The following is an 8,623-nucleotide window of genomic DNA, read 5'->3' as shown; positions in this document are numbered from 1 at the left end:
ACACACATATGGTGTCCTACAGGGAAGGCCCTCGGGACGCCACGCCGAACCCGCAATGACTCACCAGCAAGGGGCACCGAAACCGGATAGGCTTAAAAGGAAGGCGGTCAGGACTGAGACGCCGTCGCAGAGGTATGAAAAGAAACCTGCTCCGTGGTTTGTCGTCTTTAAAATATAATAACACCCATGGTTCCTGGCAGGAAAAACGCTCGCCGGACCCTGCCCGGAGAGCCTGTCGGCCATGCCTCCACCAGCCGAACTCCAGAGCCGGACTTAGGGGCAGATGCTAATGTGGGGACAACACCGGACGTTCCTCCGACAGAGGATGCGGATAGGCTTTCCGCTACGAATTCCGAAGTGGAGAGTGCCATGAATCACAGGCGCCGCCGGGCCGTACTCCGCGACCCTGGTTTCTTTGAAGAGGCGTTTGATGCCTTCAACTTAGGAGACGCGTACATCCGAGCTGCGCAAAATGGTCTTGCCAGAGCCACGGACCAGTATGTAAAGGATATACGGGTAAGAAAATCTGATAATTATATATACCAGTAGCCCCCGAGACTTGAAACAGTTGACACAACTGATTTAAGGATCATTATTTCTGTAGGCTCTTACGGAGAATAATACCTAGTTGTCTCAAGAGCTAGAGGAGTGCAAAGCCCAGCTGCGGGCTGCAGTTGCCTCAATGAAGGAGTCCGCGAAAGCCCCATCTGGTAACACTTGCTCCTATCGAAAAGAAGGATATGTACCGGTTAGTATTCGACATGTATGAAATTCCAACAATAGATTCTGCAGATGATACCGGAGTGAATCCGGAGGTCGTGCAAGGGGATGAGCAACATGCTCAACGACAGCTAGAGGCTGGCGAGTGCGTGCTGACGCGGGTTAGGCAGGAGAGAAATGATCTCCAAGATGCCAATACCCAGCTGGGAATTGAACTGAAATACGTTCGGGCCCAGCTAGCTGACTCCGTAAAGGAGAATAAGAGGCTTCAATGCGGCATTTTTAGTAAGTGCTTGAACGAACTTTTTATAGAGTTCAGCGAAGAAATCACTAACAGAGTTATGTCTGTAGGTATGCTGATGGGTCGTCCTGTAGAGGAGATGCCCCGATCTATGGGCGATCTTCTGCCAGAGCTCTCACAGCTGCACGAACAAGTTCAGCAGGTGATGCAGGGCATTACCCAAGCCTTGTGGCCATCCACCTCCCTGTTAGGAGGCATGGGGGAGCTTGTAGAGATGCTCAAGGGAGCACGGCGGCGCTTCCGATTATGGAAGATATCAGCCTGCCGACAAGGTGCAAGGGAAGCCTGGGCCATGGTGAAGATGTGATATACCAAGGCTGACCCGAACCACATGGTCGAGGTCGGACATGTGGGGTCTAATGGGAAAGATATCCCCGTCAGTTTAGTGTATGACCAGGTGAAACTAGCCGCAAAGTATTCCCAACAGGATTGTAGGCTAGACAGCCTGTTGGATGGTATAGAAGAAGAATTTAGTCAGTCTAAGTGACTGTGTACTTCATGTGACATATATTGTCCCTAGTCGGATTGTAAATCATTTGTCATGGCGGACCTTTTCGCTTCAACCTCCGGACTCGGCAGTCCGGAGTGTATCCGAATACCCGCTCAGTTATGTAAAAACCGGGGTACGCATGGAAACCAGGCGTAGGGGTCATTAGTGCTTGAATAGACAAGTACCCAACTAGCTATGTTATATTACATGGATAGTAAGAAACATCTTCTAGGGAGAATAGTTCTGTTAAGGGTTCCTTTCCCTGGGTGCGCATGCATTAATGTGCATGTCCGAACTGCGAGAAGAGAATCGGGATATAAACATCTGGGGGCATGTATTGCAATAATTTAAAGTCATCTTTTGTTCACCGACCGAATATTCCCTTAAGAACGCTAGCTTTCGGCTTCACCCAGTCTGAGGTACACATTCGGTTTACCCGGCAGTAACAATCGCAGAGGTGCTCCCCTTATGCCCTAGCCGAATTAACGGGAACGTAGGGCATAAACGCAAGAGCCAGGCAACCCAGCTTGGCCAAAACTTAAGTCATATCGATGCATATAATGGCGAAGAAAAGGTACATGTGGAAAAGTAACACATGTGCGGGGGGCATAGAGCCCGAAACATAGTTATATTAAGCTTCTGTATAAGAAGCCCCCATGTATAATGAGCACGCCTAGCGTGTCAAGATTGTGTAGTCAAGACGCATTTTAACCTTTTAAGGCTGTGGAGAAAAAGGGGAAAAAGAAAGAAAAGACAGATAACGGATATATAAAAAATTGACGGAGGTAAGGAGACGGACACAGAGTCCGACACTAGGCGTAGAACCTACAGAGTCTGGCTGTGTTCCATGGGTTTGGCTCGAGTCGATTGTCCGATGCATCTCATAGACGGTACGCTCCACCGGTTAGAACTTTGTCAATAACGAAGGGACCTTCCCATTTGGGCTTGAGCTTGTCCTTTTTCTTCTCCGGTAGGTGCAGAACGAGTTCGCCAACGTTATAAGTTTTGGCCCGTACCTCTCTGCTTTGATACCGCCGAGCCTGTTGCTGATAGAATGCGGAGCGGGCTTTTGCCACGTCACGCTCCTCCTCCAGGGCGTCCAAACTGTCCTGCCGATCAAGCTCGGCTTATTTCTCTTCGTACATGCGCACTCGAGATGAGTCATGAATGATGTCGCAGGGCAGTACCGCCTCTGCGCCGTACACCATAAAGAACGGTGTGTATCCGGTAGTGCGATTCGGCGTGGTCCGCAGCCCCCATAGTATGGAGTCAAGCTCCTCCACCCAGTGCATATCTGATTCCTTCAAGGATCGCACTAATCTGGGTTTAATGCCGCTCATGATAAAACCATTTGCTCGCTTGACTTGACCATTAGTTTGGGGGTGATAGACAGAGGCATAATCGAGCTTAATGCCCATTTTGCTGCCCCAAGTTTTTACATCGTTGGCTGCAAAGTTTGAGCCGTTATCGGTGATGATGCTATGGGTGACGTCGTAACGGTGTACAACCCCGGATATGAAGTCTATCACTGGTCCGGACTTGGCCGTTTTAACTGGTTTGGCTTCTATCCATTTGGTGAATTTATCCACCATGACCGATAGGTATTTTTTCTTGTGGCTTCCCCCTTTAAGGGTCCGACCATGTCAAGCCCCCAGACCACGAAGGGCCAAGTAATGGGGATTGTTTGGAGAGCGGTGGGCGGCATATGGCTTTGGTTTGCAAAAAGCTAGCAACCGACGCAACGTTGAACAAGGTCCGATGCGTCTGCTCAGGCCATCGCCCAGTAAAAACCTGTACAGAAGGCCTTGCTTACAAGGGCCCGAGCTGCAGCGTGGTGGCCGCCAAGTCCAGCATGAATTTCTGCCAAAAGTTGCCGTCCTTCCTCTTCGGAGATGCACCTTTGAAGTACTCCGGTAGCACTTTTCTTATAAAGCTCTCCCTCGTGGACCTTGTAGGCTTTAGACCGCCGCACAATGCAACGTGCCTCGTTTGGGTCATCGGGGAGTTCTTGCCTAGTTAGGTAAGCCAAGAAGGGTTCTGTCCACAGGGCGATTATAGCCATAATCACGTGGGCCGAAGGTGTTATTTCGGTGGCAGAGCCTCCGATTACGTCAGAGTGTTCGGTATCTGGCGTTGTGGTCGGGTCTGGACTGTTGTTGCTGGTCTCTCCTTCCCATACCACAGATGGCTTGAACAGCCTTTCCAAGAAGATGTTAGGTGGGACAGGGTCATGCCTAGCGCCGATGCGGGCGAGGATATCCGTCGCTTGATTGTTTTCCCGGACCACATGGTGGAATTCAAGCCCCTCGAACCGAGCTGACATTTTGAGGACGGCGTTGCGGTAAGCCGCCATTTTTGGGTCCTTGGCGTTAAAGTCTCCATTTATTTGAGATATTGTGAGGTTCGAATCCCCACGCACCTCTAGGCGTTGAATGCCCATGGAGACTGCCATCCGGAGACCATGCAACAGGGCCTCATATTCTGCTGCATTGTTGGAGTCCATGTATAATATTTGGAGTACATATTGGACTGTATCTCCGGTGGGGGATGTCAGGACGACGCCTGCCCCTAGACCCGCTAGCATCTTAGAGCCATCGAAGTGCATGATCCAATTGGAGTATGTGCCGTACTCTTTAGGGAGTTCGGCTTCCGTCCATTCGGCGACGAAATCAGCCGGTACTTGCAACTTAATGGCTCCCTGTGGTTTGTATGTTATGTCAAACGGGAGGAGCTCGATAGCCCATTTAGCAATCCGGCCATGGCATCGCGGTTATTTATTATGTCGTTGAGTGGTACTTCGGAGGCCACCGTAATTGAACACTCTTGAAAGTAGTGTCGTAGTTTCCGGGATGCCATGAAGACCATGTATGCTATCTTTTGATAATGTGGGTACCATGATTTACATGGAGTGAGGACAGTGGATACATAGTATACCGGCTTTTGAAGCGGGAACTTATGTCCGTCCGTCTCTCGTTCAACGACGAGCACTGCGCTTACAACTTGGTGTGTTGCCGCTATATATAACAGCATTGGTTCGCCGACATTTGGCGCGGCCAAGAATGGGTTGGTGGCCAATACGGCTTTTATTTCTTCCAAACCGGCCGTGGCCGCATCAGTCCACTCAAAGTGTTCGGTGCGTTGAAGAAGGCGATAAAGGGGTAGTGCCTTTTCTCCTAATCGGGAGATGAAGCGGCTTAAGGCAGCCACGCATCCAGTTAACTTCTGGATTTGCTTGAGGTCTGTTGGGCTAGCCAACTGTGACAAAGCTCAGATTTTAGCTGGATTTGCTTCGATTCCTCTATTGGAAACGATGAAGCCCAAGAGCTTTCCGGCGGGCACGCTAAAAATGCATTTTTCCGGATTGAGCTTGATGTTATATGTTCAGAGGTTGTCGAACGTGAGCCTCAAGTCGTCTATTAAGGATTCGATGTGTCTTGTTTTAATGACCACATCATCGATGTATGCCTCCACTGTTTTGCCGATTTGTGTTTCCAGGCATGTCTGAATCATGCGTTGATAGGTTGCACCGGCGTTTTTGAGCCCGAAAGGCATGGTGTTAAAACAGAAGGGGCCGTATGGAGTGATGAATGCCGTTGCGGCTTGATCGGGCTCCACCATATTAATTTGATGGTATCCGAAGTATGCGTCGAGGAAGCACAATGAGTCGTGTCTTGCGGTAGCATCGATAATTTGATCGATGCGGGGGAGTGGGAAGGGATCCTTGGGGCAAGCCTTGTTAAGGTCCTTGAAATCGACACATAGGCGCCAAGATTTGTCCTTCTTTGGTACCATCACCAGGTTTGCTAGCCAGTCTGGAGGTTTTATTTCTCTAATGAATCCGACCTCGAGTAACTTGGCTAGCTCTTCTCCCATGGCTTGCCGCTTGGGCTCAGAGAAACGCCGAAGAGTCTGCATGACCGTCTTGAACCCTTTTAGAATGTTAAGGCTATGCTCGGCCAGCCTGCGTGGAATTCCTGGCATGTCTGAAGGATGTCAGGCGAAGATGTTCCAATTCTCGCGCAAGAACTCCCACAGTGCGGCGTCTGTTGTGGGGTTCAGCTATGCCCCGATGGATGCTGTTTTTGTAGGGTCCGTTGGGTGGACCTGGAATTTGACTATTTCGTCCGTTGGTTTAGAAGAGGTGGACTTGGGTCTTTTGTCGAGTATCACGTCGTCCCTGTCCACTATGGAGCGCAGCGCAGTTAGTTCTTCGGCCGCCAGGGCTTCGGATAACGCCTCGAGGGCTAGTGCGGCGGTTTTATTTTCGGCACGGAGTGCTATGTGCGGATCACTAGCCAGAGTTATTATTCCATTGGGCCCGGGCATTTTGAGCTTCATGTACCTATAATGGGGTATAGCTTGGAAGATCGTGAATGCCTCCCGCCCTTAAAGGGCGTGGTATCTGCTACTAAACGGGGCCACCTGGAATGTGATTTCTTCGGACCTATAGTTCTCCGGCGTGCCGAATACCACATCTAGTGTGATTTTTCCCGCACATCGTGCCTCCCGACTAGGGATGATTCCTCTGAAGGTTGTGCTGCTTTGCTCAATGCGGATCTTGTCTATTTCCATCTTGCTAAGAGTTTCCTCGTATATGAGGTTTAATCCGCTGCCACCGTCCATGAGCACTTTAGTAAGCCGGAAGCCATCCACAATTGGACTAAGGACCAAAGCGGCTGGTGCTTGGGCTGTTCGGAATTGAGGTTCGTCACTGGCATAGAAGATTATGGCCGTGTCGTTCCATTGATTTATTGCTGCAACATGGCAGACTTCGGCAAGGCTGCGGAGTGTTCGCTTGTGCCTATTATTTGAGGCGAAGGTCTCGAAGACTGTCAATATTGTGTTGTTATTTTCTACATGATGGTGCTCTGTTGTATTGTTGGTGAGGATATCCTCGCCGCTCTTGGCCACCTGCCGGAGTATCCAACATGCTCTAAGGTTGTGTGTTGGCATGGTATCCGATGTACTGTGAATTTTTCATGGCCCATTGAGCCATCCCTCCAATACAGTTCCACGCCCTGTAGTGGGCTTTGGTTTCTTTGTAATTGAATCGGGTGACTTACGAGAGTACACCCTTTTAGTTCGGGCGGGGGGTTTAGTGAGAGCCGGAGGGTCCTATAATTTTGTTTGGGTTTTCCAGGCGCTTTCCATCGCACAGTACTTCCGTACTATGGCCGCCAAGTCAGCAAAGTGTGCTATGTCATGGCGACTTATGGCGTTGAGGATTCCCTTGTCCGTGCAATTTTTGCAAAAGAATGAAATTGCGTCTTCCTCGCGACAATCATTGACCTTGCTCATTACAAGGAGGAATCTGGCCCAATAGTGATGTACTGTCTCTTGGGGCTCTTGTCTAATGTGGGAAAGATCACTTGAGTCTGGGTGGGTGGGTAGATTTAGGTCCGAACTCTGACCCGATCTGAGGCCCAGGGGCGGAGGAGTCTCCGAGCTTAACAGTTCGGGCTCCGGGATATTGCCCAATAGTCCTGGCCCGCTGTCTAATTATAGGTTCGAAGCTTGGGCCATGTCCTCCCGTGGACGGGTATCCGGCTCAGAGAGCTCAGAAATCCGGACATAGTTTGTCCTCAAAATAACGGAAGAATCGCTACATTGTTCCTCCACCACCGCTATCTGATGGGTGACTGGTGGAGAGTTAATCTCCCTTTGGTCGGGTTTAAGCCCGATCCAATCATAGTCCGTAGCAACTCCCAGGGCGGCGATGTGATCCAAGAGCTCGTTCGAGGAATAGAGCTCTATTGGATCCATCTACTCGGAGAATTCGGAGCCGACGTGGAGGCTATTTTTGATGACCCGAGAAGTCATCATCGGCGTGACGACCGAACTGGCGGTCATGACGAAGCCGCCCAGTCAGAGGGTTTGGCCTACAGCCAGGGCTCCCCCCGAGGTGATGTTGTCCTTGACAACAATACGAGCCATCCACCCTTATCATGACGGCACGGTGGAACTCTCAATGAAAGCACCAATGTTGGTGTCAAAACCGGCGGATCTTGGGTAGGGGGTCCCTAACTGTGCGTCTAAGGCGGATGGTAACAGGAGGCAGGGGACACAATGTTTACCTAGGTTCGGGCCCTCTCGATGGAGGTAATACCCTACGTCCCGCTTGATTGATCATGATGATATGAGTATTACAAGAGTTGATCTACCACGAGATCGTAGAGGCTAAACCCTAGAAGCTAGCCTATGATTATGATTGTTGTTGTCCTACAGACTAAACCCTCCGGTTTATATACACCAGAGGGGGCTACGGTTACACAGAGTCGGTTAAAAGGGAGGAGATCTACATATCCGAATTGCCAAGTTTGCCTTCCACGCAAAGGAGAGTCCCACCTGGACACGGGACGAAGTCTTCAATCTTGTATCTTCATAGTCCAACAGTCTGGCCAAAGTATATAGTCCGGTTGTCCGAGGACCCCCCTAATCCAAGACTCCCTCACACATCATAAGAAGCCTTGCAAGCAAAGTGACTAATGAGTTAGTTGCAGGATGATGTATTACCGAACAAGTAAAGAGACTTGCCGACAATGAGATTGAACTAGGTATGAAGATACTGACGATCGAATCTCGGGCAAGTAACATACCGATGGACAAAGGGAATTGTCTATGTGGTCATAAATGTTCGACCGATAAAAGATCTTCGTAGAATATGCAGGATCCAATATGAGCATCCAGGTTCCGCTATTGGTTATTGACCGGAGATGTGTCTCGGTCATGTCTACATAGTTCTCGAACCCGTAGGGTCCGCATGCTTAAAGTTCGATGACGATTTTGTATTATATGAGTTATGTGATTTGGTGACCGTATGTTGTTCGGAGTCCCGGATGAGATCACGGACATGACGAGGAGTCTCAAAATGGTCGAGAGTTAAAGATTGATATATAGGACGATAGTATTCGGACACTGGAAATGTTCCGGAGGGTATCGGGTACATATCGGGTCACCGGAAGGGGTTCCGGGCACCCCCGGCAAAAGATATGGGGCTAATGGGCCAATAGGGGAAACATAGAAGCCAGCAGGGGCTGCTGCGCCCCCCATATGGGCCGAACCAGAGGGGAAAGAAATAGGGGAAGAGAGAAGGAAGGGGGGATTCGGCCTCC

This window comes from Triticum aestivum, chromosome 5A, assembly GCF_018294505.1.
Source record: "Triticum aestivum cultivar Chinese Spring chromosome 5A, IWGSC CS RefSeq v2.1, whole genome shotgun sequence".
In the NCBI taxonomy this organism is placed as follows: Eukaryota; Viridiplantae; Streptophyta; class Magnoliopsida; order Poales; family Poaceae; genus Triticum; species Triticum aestivum.
The sequence above is the reverse complement of the archived record's forward strand: the minus strand, read 5'-3'. Positions refer to the sequence as shown.